The sequence below is a fragment of the Natator depressus genome, chromosome 14, assembly GCF_965152275.1.
Source record: "Natator depressus isolate rNatDep1 chromosome 14, rNatDep2.hap1, whole genome shotgun sequence".
NCBI lineage: Eukaryota > Metazoa > Chordata > Testudines > Cheloniidae > Natator > Natator depressus.
This window is the reverse complement of record NC_134247.1, coordinates 40,004,709-40,027,497: the sequence shown is the minus strand read 5'-3', so window position 1 is coordinate 40,027,497 and position 22,789 is coordinate 40,004,709. Positions and strand designations below refer to the sequence as shown.

At 44.3% G+C, this 22,789-nt stretch overlaps 1 protein-coding gene across 1 annotated transcript in view; it reads right to left on the bottom strand.

Annotated features, from left to right (window-relative positions):
* The window catches only part of LOC141998456 (butyrophilin subfamily 1 member A1-like), a 321,911-nt gene that overhangs the window by 206,795 nt on the left and 92,327 nt on the right, over nucleotides 1-22,789 (bottom strand). The window lies entirely within an intron of this gene.

Sequence of the window (22,789 nt, the reverse complement as noted above, 5' to 3'; positions counted from 1 at the left end):
CAGCGCCAGGAGCCCCAGAGGGAAGGAACAGAGCAGACGGTCGTCCAGTGACCCATCCCCGGTCGCCCGTTCCCAGCTTCTGGCAAACAGGCTAGGGACACCTCAGAGCATGGTTCCCCTGCCACACCCTTCTTGTCTGCCTGGGACCTGCTCCCATGGCCTTTTCAAAACTTCTCTGTGCCAGGGAATATTTAAACATGGGTCACTGTCCCTGGTCTGTGCAGAGTGGGAGCCCCCCCAGCTTAGGAGCCATGTCTGTGGGGTCTTTCCTAGACGTGCCCGGTGCTGAGGGGCTAGAGGGATATTATTGAGTCATCACAATAACTCCACAGGTGTGCAAAGGGTCTGTTTAGCCAGGGCCGTCCTGAGGATTTATGGTACCCTAGGCGGGATTATTAAACTGGTGCCCCTATGCCTGACTTGCTCGTAGCAACACAAACATAAGCTTACAGAATTGGAAAACTTGCCACATGCACTTTATTAAAAACAGTTTAACTTAATTAAGCACACTGTAATGCTGGTGGACAAGCACTAAAGAATTAGCGCAATAGAAAAAAATCTGATTTATTGACAGAATGATGCAAATAATATAATTTTTTAAATTTAATGTGTCAACATTTTATTGGAAAATTATATGAAGAGCTATTGAAATGCTATTGTAGTGATAATCAAGATGGCCCATTTAGACAATTGACAAGAAGGTGTGAGGATACTTAACATGCAGAAATAGTATCCTCACACCTTCTTGTCAACTGTCTAAATGGGCCATCTTGATTATCGCTACAAAGTTTTTTTCTCCTGCTGATAATAGCTCATCTTAATTAATTAGCCTCTTACTCCACCTTTTCATGTTCTCTGTGTGTGTATATATATATATATATATATATATCTTCTTACTATATGTTCCATTCTATGCATCCGATGAAGTGGGCTGTAGCCCATGAAAGCTTATGCTCAAATAAATTTGTTAGTCTCTAAGGTGCCACAAGTACTCCTGTTCTTTTTATAAAATCACTGCTGATAAAGTCTGTGGCTAACACAGCTGGGAGGAGTGGTAAATAATGCTAACGATGGGGCAGTTATACAGAGCAGCCTGGATCATTTGGTATACTGGGATTAATAAAACAAATGCATTTAATACTATCAATAGCAAGGCCCTATATCTAGGAACAAAGACTGGTGGCCATAGCTAGAGCATAGGGAACTGTATCCTGGAAAGCAGTGACTATGAAAAAGGATTTGGGCATCACAGAGGACAAACAACTGAACATGAACTCCCATTCCTAATGTGATCCTTGGATGTGTAAACGGGAGCAGCGAGTAGGAGCAGGGAGGTGATTTTACTTCTGTATATGGGCTTGGTGGAACTGATATTAGATACAGTTCTGGTGCCAACAGTCTAAAAAGGATGTTGATAATTGGAGAGGCTGCAGAAAAGATCCCCACAAATAATCTGAGCTTCTGAAGAAAATGCCTTACAGCAAAAGACATAGGGGTAGGGTGATACTGTAAGGAAGCAGAGGCAGAGGGAGCTGCTTTTTGGGCACAGGACTGGAATGTGGAGCTTGGGATTTCTGCAGAAGCCAGTGTACTGCAAATCCCCACTGCTGTTCAAGGAAACAGGACTTTGTGTGTATTTCTGTAAATCAATGGGTGACACCGGGAATAATCCTGACTCCGTGTCCACCATTTCTTATCTGAACGGAGCCCCCTGACCAGCCCCCAGCTTCCAGATACCACTCGGACAAAGGGGCATCAAGGACTGTAACAAACAATGTTAATCATAGGGTTAGAAAGAACTGCAAAGGTCTCTAACCCCCAAGTTACAGGCATGGAGCAAATGGCTTTGAATAGTCATTATTCACATTGTGTAATGTGATTGGTCATCTAAGTCACCTGGGGTGGATTTAGTCATCCAATCAGAGAACAGAAAGGTTATAAACAATGGAGGAACAATTGATAAGTACCTTAACTGTAGGCGGCTCTACCTCCATCATGTCTAATAATACCAACCCTTGTATGGGGCCGTGGAGTATCTAGGGCAGGAACTCTTGTATAGTTAGGTGGACGCGCAGGACCCAGCACAGTGGCGCTCAGAGTCTGAAGTGGGGCCTTTAGATCAGTAGTTCTCAACCAGGGCTACGTGTACCCCTGGGGGTACGCGGAGGTCTTCCAGGGGATACATCAACTCACCTAGATAGTTACCTAGTTTTACAGCAGGCTACATGAGAAGCACTAGCGAAGTCAGTACAAACTAAAATTTCATACAATGACTTGTTTATACTGCTCTATATACTATACACTGAAATACAAGTGCAATATTTATATTACAATCTATTTATTACACAATTATATGGTAACAATGAGAAAGTCAGCACTTTTTCAGTAATAGTGGCTGAGACACTTGTATTTTCATGTCTGATTGTGGAAGCAAGTCGTTTTTCAGGGAGGTATAACTTGAGGGTACACAAGACAAATCAGACTCCTGAAAGGGGCACAGTAGACTGGAAAGGTTGAGAGCCATGGCTCTAGATGATACATAACACAAGTGTTATTCGGGGGTCCTGAGTTTGTGGTGACAGTGGGGAGGGGTACATGAGGGGATGGGACAGGAGTCTGTGGCCACTAGGGGTCCTGCCCAGGGAAACAGGGGTAGTGAAGCAGAGAGCAGCCCCCTGTGGTGGGGGTGACCCCCTAACAACCCCTTCTCAGCCCAATCTGGAGCAGTAAAACAGCCTGTCAGGCTCTGGCCAGCTCTGCTATTAGGAGCTGGGCGACACTGTTCCCTAAACGGGCTCCTGGCTCTGACGTTCATTAACCACGGGGCGAGTCATCTTCTTCAGCAACATGTCAATTTTAACAGGTCTAAAGGGGAACAGAATTTGACTGTGGGATGTGAGGGGGAAAGTTGGTCACTGGGGGGTTTAACACCCCCTCCCCGCAAGCCCCTAACATGAAGAATGACTCAGGGCAACAGCTTCCCTCCAAAAAAGGAGAAGTTGCTGCAAATAAAGTATGTGAGGGGGAAAAAATCCAAATCTGAGCAGATTTTCCATCAGTAACTGATAATTACATGGGAAAGAGCAAAACCGGAGGAGATTTAACATCAATGTTCAATTATTAATGAGATGTAAAGGAGGTCCCGTATTCCTGTTCCTGTTGCCACCCCTTATCAGGGTTCTCAGCACTCTTCATCCGTGGGTGGTAGGGGGACCCAGGCCCACCCTCTCCTCTGGGTCCCAGCCCAGGGAGCCTGAGTGACGCAATCCGGGACCGTTGATTTAAATCCCCTCCTGCTTCCTGCCTCAGGGCCTTGCCAGGTACTTCCTGCCTGCTACCTTCTCCGATCCCTTCTGACAGAGAACTGCTTTCTGTGGGCAGCTTCCTCCAGTCTTCCCCTTCCCTGGGTCTCCCTGTAGCTCCCCCAGGGCAGATCCTGACCAGAGCTGAGAGCTGGGTGAGGGCAGCAGCTTCACTATGTTCACACAGCTCAGAGCCTTTCCTCAGGCGCATTAACAGATAACAGAGAGGAGGAGGGGAGCCCAGTGAGTGCGAGGGGGCCAGTAAGTGAGTGGGGCATTTCCTGCCTTGCGGGAGTCTCTGCCCAGGGAGAGGACTAAAATGGCCACAGGGGTGCACCACGGGGGCAGGAGTGAGAGCACCAGGGTCCTGCTGTACGGGTTGCTCTGTGCTGCAGACTCAGCCATGTGGGGGAGCTGGTCCCAGCCTGATGGAGGGAGGGGTGGGGAGAGCTGGGGAAGGGGATTCAGTAGCTGGGCCAGGGGAAGGGGAGTGAGAGCCCAGCCCCAGGGCTGTGTGAGTGATGGGCCCAGGCTGGGTGAATGGGATCCGCTCCGAGACAGCGTCCCCCTCTCCCCGTATGTTTGACCCACCCCAGTCCACTGTGACAGATAGCTCTCAGCACAGGGCAATCCTGACACAGTTAGTGTCTTCTCTGACCCATCACAATTTGCTGCCCCTCCCCTTTCCCTGTCTCCTTGCCCAGGGGTAGCAGATGGTGGGGGATGGGTGTCATTCACTCCTGTCAAAATTTCTACCCCTGTGAAATCTCAATGTAAACTATGGAGAGGACAAAATAAAAAGAGATCTTGTTCTAATTTAGAAAATGTGATGATTTAAGGGGCAAATACCAGAATATTTTAATTTACACTTTAACAGTATTTCAAAAAACAAGCATCTAGACACACTTTAAGAAGTAGAATTATTTACATTTCTTTTGTGATTCTTCTCTGAAGTCTCCATTCAAGTTGAACTTCTGTAACTAGCATCATTTATATTTCAACTGCGTCATTTCAAGAAATTCAAAATAGTTATCCTAACAAAATAATTATTAAACTGTCAGACTGGTTTGCTCAGTTACAATATACAACGTGTCACACATATCACAACTACACAACACACACGTGCAGCTGCTCTCTCTCCTTATTGTCTGGGCTGGTTCTCTCTGGATGGCAGGGCACATGCACCCACCTCCTGCAGGACTGGCACTGCACATTTGAAAAGTAACAGGTGAAAAAAAAAATGGTGCCACAGAATTAAACAAAATATTTCAGTTAACGCTCACCAGGTTCTACAACAACGTTCCTGTTCACTGAAGTTAATTCACATGATTTTTAACATTCTGGCTACATACAGTCGGTAATCAAGATATGACCCTCCCTTTCTTCTTCTCCTTCTCACATCAATTAACAAAACAAGGTCCCCAACCCCAAATGCTATTTTCCTATATAGAGAAATCTCTTCTACCATATTCTTTTTTGTTTGATTTTCTTTAGAAATATTATTTGCAACGAACATGATGTCAATGTCTACTGTTGATTTCAATGTACTGCAGGGCTCTTTGTGTTCTTCGTTATAAAGACACAACAAATGTAGTTTGGTAAAGAAATAGAGAAGGGATTGTATTCCTTAACTGAATAATCACAAATTAACTTAATTGTATTAAGACTCTGGTACTTAAAGACACTTACCATGCAATTCCGTGAAACTTCATTGGGAAACCTTTCTTCTCAGTCATACATCAGTCCAAAGGGTGTTATTTCTGTTGTCATGTGAGCTTTAGAGTACAAAGAAAACAAAGTTGTTCCAGGAAATTCATCACAATTCCTCTGGGTTCTGTCCACCACCTTCTGGAATGCTCTGTAAGAACAGTGATTGATTGGTCTAATTGCTTGAAATTAGTGATTTCGCCTAATTTCTTGAAGAGAGAGTTGAGCAAAGTATGAGAGGTGGCACATGGCACATGGCATTGCTAGGACTACTGTTTGTTTTAAATGTGATGTCGTATGAACATTTTCAAAGTAATAATTTAACTTTGAAGATTATTCATTTTATGCAATTTATGGCAGAGCGCCCTCTCCTTACTTTGATTATTTGAAAATAAATACCCTTAAATTATCTTGTGATGGATTCATTTGGCTTTTCATCCAGTCTGCTGGTTTCTAGGTGGCCTGAGCTGGTGAAGCTACGTATTATTCCCAGTTTTTCCACAAAGGTTAGGCTGAAAATACATGATTTTTCCATAAAAATTCCTTCAGAAATACCTACGTTAGTTTCCCTATTTCCCACTGAAATTATGGGTAATTACTGGGGTTTCTGATCCAATCTTATTGTGTTATTGCATGGGAAAATATGTCGGTAAGCAGGTTAATGTACAAAACAATTGTTAGTATCTGAGGAGTCATAATAATGTGTTGTCACTAACAATTTACAGCACAAACTATCCTGACGACAATGGTGATAATGTTCATTTGTAAATATCTGACTGTGAATGGGCTCCTCCTACAGCTCTTGGAGCCCCTGGCTGGCAGGCCTCTTTGGGAATTAAGCAGCCTACACAGACCACCACCAGGCTACCTGGACCAAGGGTCTTTATTACTGCAGAACTAGTAACTGTGGTTTGTAACCTATTATTTAAATCAGCTTCTGTAACAAATGACTGGAGGATACCTAACGTGATGCCAATTTTTAAAAAGGGCTTCAGAGGTGATCCCGGCAATTACAGGCCAGTAAGCCAGATTTCAGTACCAGGCAAACCATAGTGAAGAACAGAATTATCAGACACATAGATAAACATCATTTGTTGGGGAAGAGTCAACATAGATTCTGTAAAGGAAAATCATGTCTCACCAATTTACTAGAATTCTTTGAGGGGGTGCCACCGTGCCTCCATGGGTTATAACTGAGAATACCAAATACAGGACAAACTGCTGAGAAATAGGATGGACACACCCCAAAACTGGTGGTTATTCTCCCATAAGATATACCAAACCAGCAACAAAAGCAAACTTCTGTTTCACCACACTGGCTAACAATTCAGAAAAGCAGTTCCCTTAGGTATTCTAATCCTTGTATCACCACTAAAAAAACTAGACTTAAAGATGAGTGGGTCTTTAAAACCAATTTAATCAAATAAAAGGTTCTTCTGATCCCAAAGAACCAGCCACATACACAGGTTAATGTACAACTCATATCTCACCCAATAATCACACTGTTGCCAATTTAGTAACTAAAATCTAAAGGTTTATTTATAAAAAGAAAGAAAGGTGAGAGTTAAAATTGGTTAAAGGAATTAAATACACACAATAATTGCAAAGTTCTTGGTTCAGGCTTGTAGCAGGGATGGAATAAACTGCTGGCTTAAGTCAAGTCTCTGGCTGCTTCCAAATCATTGGAAGGTCCTCAGTCCTTTGGATAGAATGCTTCCATTAGAATCATAGGACTGGAAGGGACAGGGCCGTCACTAGCCATTTTGGTGCCCTATGCAGCGCCCCCCGCGGGGGGGCTGTGTGGGGCCCCAGGCCTCCGCGGGAGGGGCTGGGGGCAAAGGGGAAACTGCCCCCCGGCCCCAGCCCCACTCCGCTCTGCTCCCCTGGTCCCAGACTTGGAGGGCAAGGGGGAACCGCCCCCCAGCACTTGCTGGCGGCATGGCTGGGAGCCAGCGGAGTGGAGCAGGCTGGGGCCAGGTTGCTCTACTTACCGTCGCCGGTGAGTGCAGGCCCCACCACTGCAGCAGTCCTCAGGGGAGTGGGGGCGGGGCTGGGGCAGAGCAGGGGTGGCGGCTTTGGGGAAGGGGTGGAGTAGGGATGGAGCAGGGGCGGGAAGAGGCGGGGTTGGGGCAGAGCAGGGATAGGGGCCATGGGGAAGAGGCAGAGCAGGGGCTGGAGTAGCACGCAGCTGTGCAGGGCACCAGGAAATGTGGTGCCCCAAATTTCCTCGTGCCCTATGCAGCTGTGTGCTTTGTGTATGGGTAGGGACGACCCTGGGAAGGGACCTCGAGAGGTCATCTAGTCCAGTCCCCTACACTTATGGCAGGACTAAGTATTATCTAGACCATTCCTGACAGGTGTTTGTCTAACCTGCTCTTAAAAATCTCCAATGATGGAGATTCCACAACCTCCCTAGGCAATTTATTGGAGTGCTTAGCCACCCGGACAGTTAGGAAGTTTTTCCTAATGTCCAACCTAAACCTCCCTTGCTGCAATTTAAGCCCATTGCTTCTTGTCCTATCCTCACAGGTTAAGAAGAACAATTTTTCTCTCTCCTCCTTGTAACAACCTTTTATGTACTTGAAAATGGTTATCATGTCCCTCTCACTCTTCTCTTTTCCAGACTAAACAAACCCAATTTTTTCTGTCTTGCCTCACAGGTCATGTTTTCTAGACCTTTAATAATTTTTGTTGCTCTTCTCTGGACTTTTTCCAATTTGTCCACATCTTTCCTGAATTGTGGCATCCAGAACTGGACAAAATATTCCAGCTGAGGCCTACTCAGCGTGGAGTAGAGCAGAAGAATTACTTCTTGTTGATGACACTCCTGCTAATACATCCCCGAATGATGTTTTGTTTTTTTGCAACAGTATTACACTGTTGACTCATGTTTAGCTTGTGGTCAACTATGACCCTCAGATTCTTTTCTACAGTACTCCTTCCTAGGCAATCATTTCCCATTTTCTACGTATGCAACTGATTGTTCCTTCCTACATGGAGTACTTTGCATTTGTCATTATTGAATTTCATCCTATTTACTTCAGACCATTTCTCCAGTCCAAATTCATCATAGTCTAGAGGTTTGAGCAGGAAAGAGGCAAAATGGAGATGTTTCCAGGGCCTTTTATAGCTTCTGCCATGTAGAGGGAAATCCACTATTTTAAACAAAGCCCTCAGCGCAGCTAGTGGAAAATTACAGGTAGCAAGATGGTGTTTGGAGTCACATGGGCATGTCACATGTCCATGCATGATTTTGCTTAGTCACAGCAGGAAAGTCCATTAAGTGTAGATAGGCGTCTTCCATTGTGAGTTAAGCGTACTTTAATGGGCCATTTAACTTGAATAATCCCTTCAAGATGTGTGGGCTAAATAACTTGTGGGAGTTACCGCAAGAGCAAACATATCTGAAATACAGGTAAAGGGTCAATACTCATAACTTCAAAAAACAACAATGATACATGCATACAAACAGCATAATCATATTGAGCAAATCATAACTTTTCTATTGACACCTTTCTTGACACACTCTGATTAAGATTTGTTGCAATTATATAACAGTGGTAGCAACAATAATCTACATGGTCATATTTTAATTAGATAATGTCACACCCCCAACAGAAAATTGATGCAGGAAGGGGTGTCCCAGACACTGCTGAATGCATCATAGAAACTTTCCATTCTTGGTTCTGTATTACTACAGCTTCTAAACCCCCCCCCCACACACACACACACACAAACCCACTCTCTTGTTGGTAATAGCTTATCTAAAGTGACCACTCTCCTTACAATGTGTATGATAATCAAAATGGGCCATTTCCAGCACAAATCCAGGGTTTAACAAGAACGTCTGGGGGGGGGGGTAGGAAAAAACAAGGGGAAATGGGTTACCTTGCATAATGACTTAGCCACTCCCAGTCTCTATTCAAGCCTAAGTTAATTGTATCCAATTTGCAAATGAATTCCAATTCAAGTCTCTCGCTGGAGTCTGGATTTGAAGTTTTTTTGTTGTAATATCGCAACTTTCATGTCTGTAATCACGTGACCAGAGAGATTGAAGTGTTCTCCGACTGGTTTATGAATGTTATAATTCTTGACATCTGATTTGTGTCCATTTATTCTTTTACGTAGAGACTGTCCAGTTTGACCAATGTACATGGCAGAGGGGCATTGCTGGCACATGATGGCACATATCACATTGGTGGATGTGCAGGTGAACGTTTATCCGATGAAGTGAGCTGTAGCTCACGAAAGCTTATGCGCAAATAAATTGGTTAGTCTCTAAGGTGCCACAAGTACTCCTTTTCTTTTTGCCATTTCCCCTTGTTTTTTCCTACCTGCCCACCCCCCGCCCCCCCAGACGTTCTTGTTAAACCCTGGATTTGTGCTGGAAATGGCCCACCTTGATTATCATACACATTGTAAGGAGAGTGGTCACTTTAGATAAGCTATTACCAACAGGAGAGTGGGTTTGTGTGGAGTGGGTGGGGGGGAGAAAACCTGGATTTGTGCTGGAAACGGCCCAACTTGATTATCATACACATTGTAAGGAGAGTGATCACTTTAGATAAGCTATTACCAGCAGGAGAGTGGGGTTGGGGGAGGTATTTTTTCATGCTTTGTGTGTATAAAAAGATCTTCTACACTTTCCACAGTATGCATCCGATGAAGTGAGCTGTAGCTCACGAAAGCTCATGCTCCAATAAATTGGTTAGTCTCTAAGGTGCCACAAGTACTCCTTTTCTTTTAAGCCCACATTAGAAGTATCAGTGTATAACAGAAATGGTTCATCAAAATTATGTTTGAATAAAACAGTCTTTTTCTTTGTAAAGTTAATTATGGAAGTAATAATATTATTGAATCCCTTTACAAAGCAAAGGCAAGACTTGGTTAGACCAGTAGAGGATTGGATCTGCTCTTGCAGAGTAATTACTGCATGTTTTATGGGATTTTGCAAGAGCTAATGTAAATAGCTAATTCACGCAGCCAAACTCTGGCAAATGTTTGGAACCCAATTAACATCCAGTTAATTAGATATTAATGTTCTTCCTAGTGTAGGAATCTTGGCATTTAGCCATACAAGCAATATGGTGGTGTGCCTTAGTTTCCCTTTTCATACAGCACATTAGGTCTGTAATGTCTTTTCTGCTGTGAAACGTTCCAAGGCTCGTGACAGGCTCTAGCTGTGAAATATTGGTATCACAAGGCCTTTTAGCATAAAGTGTGTTGTCATGTAATGAAACTGTATAACCATAAAGGCTTTTAGCACATAGTGAGTTCTTATATATCACTCCCAATATGTTCAAAGGTTTTTCCAAAAGATTATACACATTGTTCATTTTTACAGTTTTTGGTATCAGCAACACAGTCACCAAAGTTAACAGTAGCATTAATATTAACATCAAATCCATTGCAAGTGTACATTTTCAAGCATTTTTGTTATGCCATGCCCTTGGCTCAATACCATTGGGGTTTGGGCATTTTAGGGTTAACCTGTGGCTTCCATTTGCAGGATAAATTTTTTCCTTTCCTCCGTATCCTTGAGGGTCAAAATCTGAGCTCTCTTGTGTAACAGAATCCATTGGCTGGCCAGGTATGTCCTCCCTGCTAACAGCTATGGGCAAGTCTTCCTTCCCCCTGTCAGTCAGGTAATTTGCACCAACACAGACACTAGCTTGTCTATAAATTTTCAGATTCTTAACTGTTACCAATCCCAAGGCTGGACTCTGTCTTAAAGAGATACCATCCATTTTCCCTAGCATGTTAGACTCAAGGTTCTTTTGTCCTTCCATTACCAACCCCTGCTTCCACATGGAATCAGATGTCAAGTCCACTAAAAGACTACAAGATATATCCAAAGTGTCTAGAGATGAGAGTTCGCCTGATATCCCCTGTATTCTGCAGAGATCAACAGGGCAGCTGTCCTGCTCTGTAGATTTAGCTACCCAGTCTTTCCTCTGAACTGGAAATACAGACTTTCACTTACAGAATCAACCTGGAGACATTCCTGTTCCAACAACATTGTCTTCCCAAAAAGCTGGCCAAACACAGCCACTTGGTCATCATAGGTCTGTTCAAATTCCCTGACAATCTTCATTCCGTCGGACACCTTCTCTAAGTTATTCACACTGGGTCTTTCTAAAGCAAAGTCAGAGGAACCATTTTCAAGAGAAAAATTCTGGCTATTAGGAACAGAAATAAAATCTTTTAACAAATGAACTGTTGCCTTCTACAGACAGAAATGTATCCTGATCTACCTTAATTAATTTACTTCCACACCCTTCAGTTACAGTAAACTGCTTGCAAAAAGTACCATGAGGATTCTTTTCCTTAAGAGCTTCTTTAAGCAACAATTTACTTTTATCTTGCTCCACAGAAACATTGCTCTGCTGAGCCACAACCACCTCCTTCTGAGTTTCGCTTATGCTCAGAATCGTCTCTGGCACGTTAAGAGAATTTTCACACAATTCCCTTTCAGGCAAGCTGCTAGACTTCATAGTTACAAGGTTAGAGGCACTCTCTTTCCCTTTGCAGCTTTCCTCACTGGCAACATGCAGGTTACCAGGCTCAACACACACAAGCTTAGGGATCATTCCCTCCATGTTACAAGTTTCCACACTGTCAGTGGGTTACATATTCAAATTACCTTCATGCTTTTCTTGTGCCCTGGTCAGGATATTAACCTTATTAAACAGAGTTGTCATACTTTTACTCAGCAACACATTAGCAACAGGCAAAATAGAAGCACCAGAATCACCGGGTCCCTGGGACTTTGTTATGACGCTAACTGGATGTGACCTAGTTATAATGTCATTCTCCCTAGCAGACACAAACTCAGGAACATTTCCTTCCTGGGCTTCAGTTAAATCCAGAACCAATTCTGGAGTAACTGATAAATTCTCAAGTAGCATAAGCTGAGAAGCATTCTGTCTGCTCCACAGACAAATAACAAGACACACCCTTTTGCAGCGGACCCACTGCTATTCTTAACAGCCAAGCAATTGGAGATCTCCTTTCCTTTGTCCCAGCACCCCATGGCTCATTTCAGACATATTCTTGGAAAGTGGGATGGCTTCCTTAACAGGCAAGTTGCCACTCCCAACAGAGAAATTGCTATTCTCCACATTATACTAAGCTACCTTAAGCAAATCACTTCTACCTTGCTCAGGCTTACTTTCACAAGCTTTACTTGCCAACAATCCATCACGCACAAAAATCTACCCTTTCCTTTCCCAGTTAGGGCTTTAACCTGACCATCAACTTTAATCTGCTCTAGAGAAACATTTTCCTGACCAATGAGTTCTCTCTCTGCTCTAATTCCAAATTCACTTTTGAGATATTAGACAGACATTCAGAAACTTCATTCACATATAACCTGCTTTTCTGCACAGACAAACAGTTATTTTCTACCTTCCCAATGTTAGAGACACCCACTCCCTGGTCATCGCATAATTGGTTAAACACAGACAACGGCTCAGTCACACAATATATCAACATTGTTATAAACTGGACTTCCAAGATGATAGTTTCTGCTGTTCTTCCGTTGCTTTCCTGATTTGGAGCTTAAGTTTGTCCACTTCTGTCTAAGCTTGCAGCCCTTCCATTTGCCTCCTGTCAGCTTCTTTGGCTCTTTCTTCAGCTTCTTTGGCTCTCTCTTTGGCTTCTTTTTCCAGCTGGGCCAAGGCTTGCTTCTCTTGCATTCAAAGTTCTGCCCGTCTTTATTCATGTTCAAGACACAGGCTCTCTCTCAGGGCTTGCAGTTTGATTGCTTCTGCTGATGCCTTCTGTCTCATGGTCACTGATCTTTAACCTTTAAAACTCTCAATATCAAATTTCAAATTTTAATAGCATGGGGTTCTGATCCAAAGCTTAATTGACCTGGTTCTGTGGATCCTAGCCAGACTATGCCACTGTCACCGTGCCTCCACGGGTCACAGCTGAGAACACCAAATTCAGGACAAACTGCTGAGAAATAGGGTGGACACACCCCAAAACTGGAGGTTATTCTCCCATAAGATATCCCAAACCAGCAACAAAAGTAAACTTCTGTTTCACCACACTGGCTAAGAGGAAGTCAGAACAGCAGTTTCCTTTGGTATTCCAGTCCTTGTATCACCACCAAAAACTCTACACTTAAAGATGAGTGGGTCTTTAAAATCAGTTTAATCAAACAGAAGGTTCTTTTGATCCCACAGGACCAGCCACACACCCAGGTCAATATATAACCCAGAACAAATCATGCTGTTGCCAATCCTTTAGTATCCAAATTCTAAAGGTTTATTTATAAAAAGAAGGTGAGAGTTAACATTGGTTAAAGGAATCAAATACACACAATAATTGCAAAGTTCTTCGATCAGGCTCATAGCAGTGATGGAATAAACTGCTGGCTTGTTAAGTCTCTGGTTAACTTGTTAAGCTTCTAAATCATTGGAAGGTCTTCAGTCCTTTAGTTAGAATGCTCCCATTAGTATAAGTTCATAGTCCAGAGGTTTGAGCAGGAAAGAGGCAAAACGGAGATGTTTCCAGGGCCTTTTATGGCTTCTGCCAATTAAAGAGAAACCCATTGTTCTCCTTACAGGAAACAAGATGGTGTTTGGAGTCACATGGTGTTTGGAGTCACATGTCCAGGCATGCTTTCGCTTAGTCATAGTAGAAGCCATCCCAGGAAAGTCCATTAAGTGTAGATAGATGTCTCCCATGGTCCATTGTGAGTTAAGTGTTCCTTGATGAGCCACTTAACTTGAATAGACCCTTCAAGATGTGCAGGCTAAATACCTTGTGGGGGTTACCACACGAGCAAACATATTTGAAATACAAGTGTAGAGCCAATGCTCATAAAATATGCATATAAAGCATATAAATATGCTTTATATAAAGCATATAAATAAATAATAAATAAATATAAAGCATATAAATATGCATATAAAGCAAAATAGCTTTCATATTCAGCAAATCATACCCTTTCTATAGACACCTTACTTGACACACTTTGTACAAGATTTGTTGCAATTATATAACAGCGGCAGCAACAATGATCTACATGATCATATTTTAATCAGATAATGTCACAATGATCCACAAGCCCTTGGAGCACCATGGAGAAACACCCTTTTCTGTTTATAAATTCTGAGTACCAGCACGCCCAGCTATCTTCGAGACATCACTGACTTCCTGAGGAAACTACAATCCTTTGGTAATCTTCCAGAAAACACCATCCTGGCCACGATGGATGTAGAAGCCCTCTACACCAACATTCCACACATAGATGGACTACAAGCCGTCAGGAATAGCGTCCCCGATACTATCACGGCAAACCTGGTGGCTGAACTTTGTGACTTTGTCCTCACCCACAACTATTTCAGATTTGGGGACAATTTATGCCTTCAAGTCAGTGGGATTGCTATGGGTACCCGCACGGCCCCAGAGTATGCCAACATTTTTATGGCTGACTTAGATCAACGTTTCCTCAGCTTTCATCCCCTAACGCCCCTACTCCACTTGTGCTACATTGATGACATCTTCATCATCTGGACCCGTGGGAAGGAGGCCCTTGAGGAATTCCACCAGGATTTCAACAATTTCCACCCCACCATCAACCTCAGCCTGGACCAGTCCACACAAGAGGTCCACTTCCTGGACACTACAGTGCTAATAAGCGATGGTCACATAAACACCACCCTACTGACTGCTAGACTTACCTACATGCCTCCAGCTTTCATCCAGACCAAATCCCAAGATCCATTTTCTACAGCCAAGGTCTAAGATACAATTGCTTTTTCTCCAATCCCTCAGACAGAGACAAACATCTACAGGATCTCTATCAAGCATTCTTAAAACTACAATACTCACCTTTTGAAATGAAGAAACAGATTGACAGAGCCAGAAGGGTACCCAGAAGTCACCTACTACAAGACAGGCCCAACAAAGAAAGTAACAGAATGCCACTAGCCGTCACCTACAGCCCCCAACTAAAACCTCTCCAGTACATCATCAGTGATCTGCAACCTATCCTGAAGGACGATCCCTCACTCTCACAGACTTTGGGAGACAGGGCAGTCCTCACAGACAGCCCCCCAGCCTAAAGCAAATACTCACCAGCAACTACACACCACACAACAAAAACACTAACCCAGGAACCAAACCCCGCAACAAACCCCGGTGCCAATTCTGTCCACATATCTATTCAAGGGACACCACTATAGGACCTAACCATATCAGCCACACCATCAAGGGCTCTGTCATAAATATAAAGGGAAGGGTAACCACCTTTCTGTATAGAATCTGTATAGTATAAAATCCCTCCTGGCTAGAGGCAACATCCTGTTACCTGTAAAGGGTTAAGAAGCTTAGCTAACCTGGCTGGCACCTGACCCAAAGGACCAATAAGGGGACAAGATACTTTCAAATCTTGGGTGGGGGTTGGTAGGCTTTTGTTTTGTGCTCTTTGTTTATGTGTTTGTTCTCTCTTGGGACTGAGAGAGGCCAGACAGAAATCCATCTTCTCCAACCCATCCTAATCCAAGTCTCCAATATTGCAACCAGTACAGGTAAGCCAGGCGAGGCGGATTCGTTTATCTTTTGTTTTATGTGAATTTTCCCTGTGTTAAGAGGGAGGTTTATTCATTTTCTGTAACTTTAAGGTTTTGCCCAGAGGGGGATCCTCTGTGTTTTGAATCTGAATACCCTGTAAAGTATTTTCCATCCTGATTTTACAGAGATGATTTTTACCTTTCTTTTTTTTTAAATAAAATCCTTCTTTTAAGAACCTGACTGATTTTTCCATTCTTCCAAGATCCAGGGGTTTGGGTCTTTGATGATTTTGTAACCAATTGGTTAGGATATTATTCTCAAGCCTCCCCAGGAAAGGGTGTGTGTAGGGCTTGGGAGGATATTTTGGGGGATGACGTCTCCAAGTGGTCTCTTTCCCTGTTCTTTGTTTAAAACGCTTGGTGGTGGCAGTATACTGTTCAAGGACAAGGCAAAGTTTGTACCTCGGGGAAGTTTTTAACCTAAGCTGGTAAGAATAAGCTTAGGGGGTCTTTCATGCGGGTTCCCACATCTGTACCCTAGAGTTCAGAGTGGGGAAGGAGCCCTGACAGGCTCATTCACCTGCACATCTACCAATGTGATATATGCCATCAAGTGCCAGCAATGCCCCTCGGCCATGTACATTGGCCAAACCGGACAGCCTCTACGCAAAAGAATAAATGGACACAAATCTGACATCAGGAATGATAACATTCAAAAACCAGTAGGAGAAACACTTCAATCTCCCTGGTCACTCAATAACAGACCTAAAAGTGGCAATTCTTCAACAAAAAAACTTCCAAAACAGACTCCAACGTGAAACTGCAGAACTGGAATTAATTTGCAAACTGGACACCATCACATTAGCCCCGAATAAAGACTGAATTGGCTGGTTAGGTCCTTACAAAACCTAAACCTAATTTCCCCCATCCTAATTTCCCACTACTGTTACTCACACTTTCTTGTCAACTGTTTGAAATGGGTCACTCTCATTAACACGACAAAAGTTATTTTTCCTCCCTTTGTATCCTACTGTTAGTTGAATTGTCTTGTTAAACTGACCTCACACTTGGCAAGGCAACTCCCATCTTTTCATGTATTTATACCTGCTCCTCTATTTTCCACTCCGTGCATCTGATGAAGTGGGTTCTAGCCCAGGAAAGCTTATGCTCAAATAAATGTGTTAGTCTCTAAGGTGCCACAAGGACTCCTTGTTGTTTTTGCTGATACAGACTAACACGGCTACCAGTCTGTAACCTCCCCTCCCTCATCGTTCATGATCCTGCTGAGATGACGACCTTTGGTAACAGCAGCAGAAAGGTGCAGGTGGCGAGCAGAGGGTACAAAGGGTAACAGTTTATTGAGCTGCAGAGGGGAGCCTCTGAGGTCAGAGTCTCCTTTTTTATTGCACATCATTGAACTATTATCTGACAGACGGGCCCTGAGTCAGGGCACCAGCGACGCGGAGCCTGTGTGCCCCAGAACACACTGACAGGGAACAGTCATTAAACACCCCACTGCCTGTGCTGACCGAGCTCAGGGGATCTGAGACGCTTCAGGTGCAGCTCTGAAGGCAGTTCCAGGGTAAGGTGCATAACTCCCTGCTCCGCTACAGACTCCCTGTGTGGCCTTAGGCAAGTCACCTAGGCCCAGAGTTTCCAAGATGTTTTGATGTCTATGATGCAGATAGGCGTCTAGTGGAATTTTCAAAGATGCCTGGGCACTTAGCTTCCAATGGGAGTTAGGCACCTAGGTGCTTTTGAAAATCCCACTAGATGCCTAACTACATCTTTAGGTGACTACGGACATTCAAAACTTTGCCCCTTAGTCCCTGTGCCAGATTTGCAAAGCTATTTAGGCTCCTAAAGATGCAGACTGGAGCCTCGTGGGACTTTCAAAAGTGCCTGTGTGAGTTAGGTGCCTGACTCCCCATGAACTCCCTTTAGCTCCTGCCCCTTCTGCATTCGTCCCATGCATATTCCATCGATGGCGCTTGCTGGCAGGAATCTCCATGCAAACAAAGGATTTCTACTAAATGTTATAAAATATTCCTGTGAAGCAATGTCTGAACATTTAGGCCCTGACACAACAAGGTCCTAAAGTATGTGTATAACTTTCAGCATGCAAGCAACCCCACCAAAGCATGAATCCCAAATATTTGCACCAAAAACCTGTTTCTAAGAGTTAAATTCAGCCAATCAAGAAACAGAAACAATCCCATGTGACCTGTGTGTCCAATCATAACTAACCCCACAGAAATCAATGTTTTTGACAAATATATTTGAACAAATAAATCTGAGAAAATTGTGGTCAGTGTGTGGGCAGCTGACAAAGGGGAACAGAAGCTGAGCTCACTGGACACGTCACATTCTGCACATTATTTCCCCAGCTCTGCTTTCAGCCTTTCTGTCCTCCCCCGGCCCCTGCCCCACCCGGTCTTGGTCTCTTGCCTTTTATTTATGCCTTTGCTCTGCCTGAAGAATTACTGGTGTTACTTTTATTCCGTATTATTTCTGTAGCCCCCTCAGTGCCCTGGGCATGTTGTATGGTCCCTTCCCTGGGTACTCCCAAGCGGAGCTGGGCTTAGGGGCTCACTGATGGGTGTATGGAAGGAGAAGTCTGCAGGCCCAGGGCAATAGGTCAGGGTGGGCGTCCAGGCATGGAGGCAGGTGCAAAGATAAAAGAATATAGGGTGGGGTATAGGCCAGGTGAGAGGCTGAGGTGGGGAGAGGGTTGAAGAGCTTCCTGGGCTCCCAGGTCCCATTCGCCCACCCTGGGCCCCTTGCTCACACAACCCTGGGGCTGGGCTCTCCTTCCCCTTCCCCAGCTACCGACTGCCCTTCCCCAGCTCTCCCCACTCCCCGTCCCCACCCCACCCTCCATCGCGCTGGGACCAGTTTCCCTGACACAGCTAAGTTGGCAGCACAAAGCAGCCCATACAGCAGGGCCTGGGGCTCTCACTCTTGGCCCCTGTGGCTGTTTCACTCCTCGCCATGGGCAATGAGTCCCTCGGGCAGTAAATGCCGGGACATTCCCTGTTGCTCGCTGGCCCCATCGCACTCACTGGGATCCTGGGCTCGGCTTGTGTCAAGGTTCCTTCCCCACTCTGAACTCTAGGGTACAGATGTGGGGACCTGCATGAAAACCTCCTAAGCTTACTTTTACCAGCTTAGGTTAAAACTTCTCCAAGGTACAAAATTATTTTATCCTTGGATTTTCACTGCCACCACCAAACTTTATCTCGGTTTACTGGGAAATGTGGTTTGTACACATCTTTCCCCCCAAAATCCTCCCAACCCTTGCACCCCACTTCCTGGGGAAAGTTTGGTAAAAATCCTCACCAATTTGCATAGGTGACCACAGACCCAAACCCTTGGATCTGAGAACAATGAAAAAGCATTCAGTTTTCTTACAGGAAGACTTTTAATAGAAGTAAAGGAATCACCTCTGTAAAATCAGGATGGTAGATACCTTACAGGGTAATTAGATTCAAAACATAGAGAATCCCTCTAGGCAAAACCTTAAGTTACAAAAAAGACACACAGACAAGAATAGTCATTCTATTCAGCACAGCTCTTTTCTCAGCCATTTAAAGAAATCATAGTCTAACACATACCTAGCTAGATTACTTACTAAAAGTTCTAAGACTCCATTCCTGTTCTGTCCCTGGCAAAAGCAGCATACAGACAGACACAGACCCTTTGTTTTTCTCCCTCCTCCCAGCTTTTGAAAGTATCTTGTCTCCTCATTGGTCATTTTGGTCAGGTGCCAGCGAGGTTACCTTTAGCTTCTTAACCCTTTACAGGTAAGAGGATTTTTCCTCTGGCCAGGAGGGATTTTCCCTTCCCTTTATATTTATGACAGCTTGTCTTTGGGAGTCAGACCATGCAGTTATTGGTCCTGAGGGGACCTGGGAATCCCCCCAAGCCAGGCCTGGAGCCGACCGCACTGGGCTTCTCCAGGAGGCTGTGGGGCAGGCTTTAAAATGAAGGGACTTAGGTCTCCTCCCCTAGAACATTCTGAAATCCCGCTGCAATTTTCTGAATTTGACACAATAATAAAAAAAAGTTGAGGCCAAAAGTTGTAAGTGCCCATGTGGGACCCTGTGTGGGGGAAGCAGCCTGTGGTGAACTGGCCGAGTCTTTCTGGGGGAATTTTCAAAGGTGCCTGGGCACCTCGCTTCCAATGGGAGTTAGGCACCTAAATGCTTTTGACAATCCCACTAGATGCCAAGCTACATCTTTAGGTGTCTACAGACCTTCTAAAATCTGCCCCTTAGTCTCTGTGCCACATTTGCAAAGTTATTTAGGCTCCTAAAGATGCAGACAGGAGCCTAGTGGGACGTTCACAACTGCCTTGTAAGCTGATTTATATATTTTTAAAATTATGTAAAAGTGGACTGGAAACGGTAAGCGTTTAACAGTTTCCCTCTGTTCCACAATATCACCATCATAAGAAAAATGTATTTAACTAAGAATACCAAGTTTATTCATACTCTTTTGAATACAGAAAAAACCCAGCACTCTTGGATCAATAGCCCTCAAAAGCAAATACTTTCTAAAATTAAAACAAAATGTCGCCCCTTCTTTTGCGATGTTCTTCAGGAGGCAGCAAACACTTTTCGTCGTTGTCCAGTGGGGGATGGGGCTGCCCCTTGCCCAGCCTGGGGCAGGAGTGGTGACTGAGGAGGCGGGGGAGGGCAGGGTGTCATGACACTCACCCAAGCCCCAGCTGCTCAGGTCCAGGAAGCCCCCTCGCCTCCCTTGTGGTGGGTGACAGAAGGCGGGGGGGGGGGGTTGCTGCCACATGTGCACCTCCTCCTCTGCTGCTGCCCCTCACCATAGCATCACTGGGGGTCGGGGGTGGGGCATCTCCTTGCCAAGCGTGGGGCAGGAGAGCTGACTGCGGGCAGGGGCACGAGTCCAACACAGACCCATGTCCCAGCTGCTCAGGTCCAGACCCCAGGAAGCCTCCTCAGAGTTGGCGTCGTCTCCCAGTAGGTGCCGGGGGGGGGCTGCCATCACATGTGCACCTCCTCCTCTCCCCCCTCCGCAGGCGCAGCAGCCACCTCAGCCTGCCGCCCGCGCCGGTCCCTGTGTTGTAGCCAGCAGCAGCCGGTGAGGGAGCACTGCGCGGAGCAGCTGGCGGGGCTGGGGGGCGCTCCAGGGGAGGCCCATGGGGGCAGCAGGTGGGGCCGGGGCAGAGACCTGGCCCCAAACATTGGTGGACCCAGGCTCCCGGGCCCTGAATATTACTGAAGCACGAGCACCACAGACCCATATAACTCGCCGACCCTGCAAGGTGTATTTATGCAAGTTCTCAGTTGCAGAAATTTGTCCTGTATTTATTTACTTCTGAAAAACACCAAAAGTTAGATTCTGACTGTGTGGAGACATCAACTATTACAGAAACCACATTATAATGTTTACTTTGCTTACTATAGATGGGATTATAATAAAAATGTCATAGGAAAGATCCAAATGAGAACTCTCGCCTGTGTTCTTGCACATAGGTTGTTAGAACCTGGGAATTGCTGAGAGCAGATTTAATCGGGCTCTATCCAGTATCCCAGAAGCGATACCAGTATGTACTGAGAGCTACAGATGATTTTTCAAAATAGGTAGAAGAATTTCCACTTAGAACTATGACAGCACATGAGGTGGAGAAGAAGACATGTGAAATTATATATTAACATGGCTGTGCAGAGCAGATACTGGCAGATCTAGGTTCGGAATTGAATAACGAGGTAACAGTTTATATTTGGTGTTATTTTCACTAGATGGTCAATTACAGAATCATGGCCGTGTGACACATAGCTTCAGCAGACCATGCCACCTAGACAGCAGCAGACTGAATAAAACCACAAATGAATCCATCACAAGATAATGTTAGGGTATTTATTTTCAAATAATCAACGTAAGTTTAGGGCACTCTGCCATGGATGGCATACTGTGAATAAATCTTCAAAACTGAATGATTACATTGAAAATGTTCATAACGCATCACGTTTAAAACAAAAAGTCGTCCTAGCAATGCCATGTGATGTGCCTCCCATCACACTCTGCTCAGCCAGCTCTTCAAGATATTAGGTTCAATCGCTAATATCAAGGAATTGGACCAATCGGTCACTATTTTTACAGAGCATTCCAGAAGGTGGTGGACAGAACCCAGAGGAATTGTGATGAATTTCCTGGAGCAACTTTCTTTTCTTTGTACTCTAAACCTCACATGACAACAAAAATAGCACCCTTTCGACTGATTTATGGCCGAGAAGAAAGGTCTTCCAATAAAACTTCACCAAATTTCATGTTAGGTGTCATTAAGTGCCAGCATCTTTACTACAATTAAGTTAATTTGTGATGATTCAGTAAAGGAATACAACCCCTTCTCTCTTTCTTTATCAAACTACATTTGTTGTGTCCTTATAACCAAGAACATGGAAAGCCTGGCAGTACTTTGAAATCAACAGTGGACACTGACAGTACATTCCCTGCAAATAATATTTCTCAAGAAAAATAAACCAAGAAAATGAGATTATAGAAGACGTTTTTGTATTTCGCAGGGGTAGGCAACCTATGGCACGTGTGCCAAAGGCGGCATGCGAGCTGATTTTCAGTGGCACTCACACTGCCCGGGTCCTGGCCACCGGTCCGGGGGGCTCTGCATTTTAATTTAATTTTAAATGAAGCTTCTGAAATGTTTTAAAAACCTTATTTACTTTACATACAACCATAGTTTAGTTACATATTATTGACTTATAGAAAGAGACCTCCTAAAAATGTTAAAATGTATGACTGGCACGCAAAACCTTACATTAGAGTGACTAAATGAAGACTCGGCACACCACTTCTGAAAGGTTGCCGACCCCTGGTATCTAAGAATACAGCATTTGAGGTTGGGGACCGTGTTTTGTGAGAAAAAGAAAGGAAGGGTCAAATCTTGATTACCGATTATATGCAGCTAGAAAGTGAATTAATGCTGACAGAACTTCAAAGAATATTATTATATAACCTTGTATGAGTTAATTTAAATATATTGCTTCATTAATTCTATCATTTTTCATCTACTAATTTTCAAAGGTGTAGTGCAGGAGGTGGGTGTATGTGCCCTGCCTTCCAGATAGAACCAGTCAAGACAATAAAGCGGGGTGGGGGGGAGAGAGAGAGAGAGCAGCTGCACATGTGTGTAGTTGTGATGTTTATGACACACGTACATTGTAACTGAACAACCCCGTCTGACAATTTAATAGTTTATTT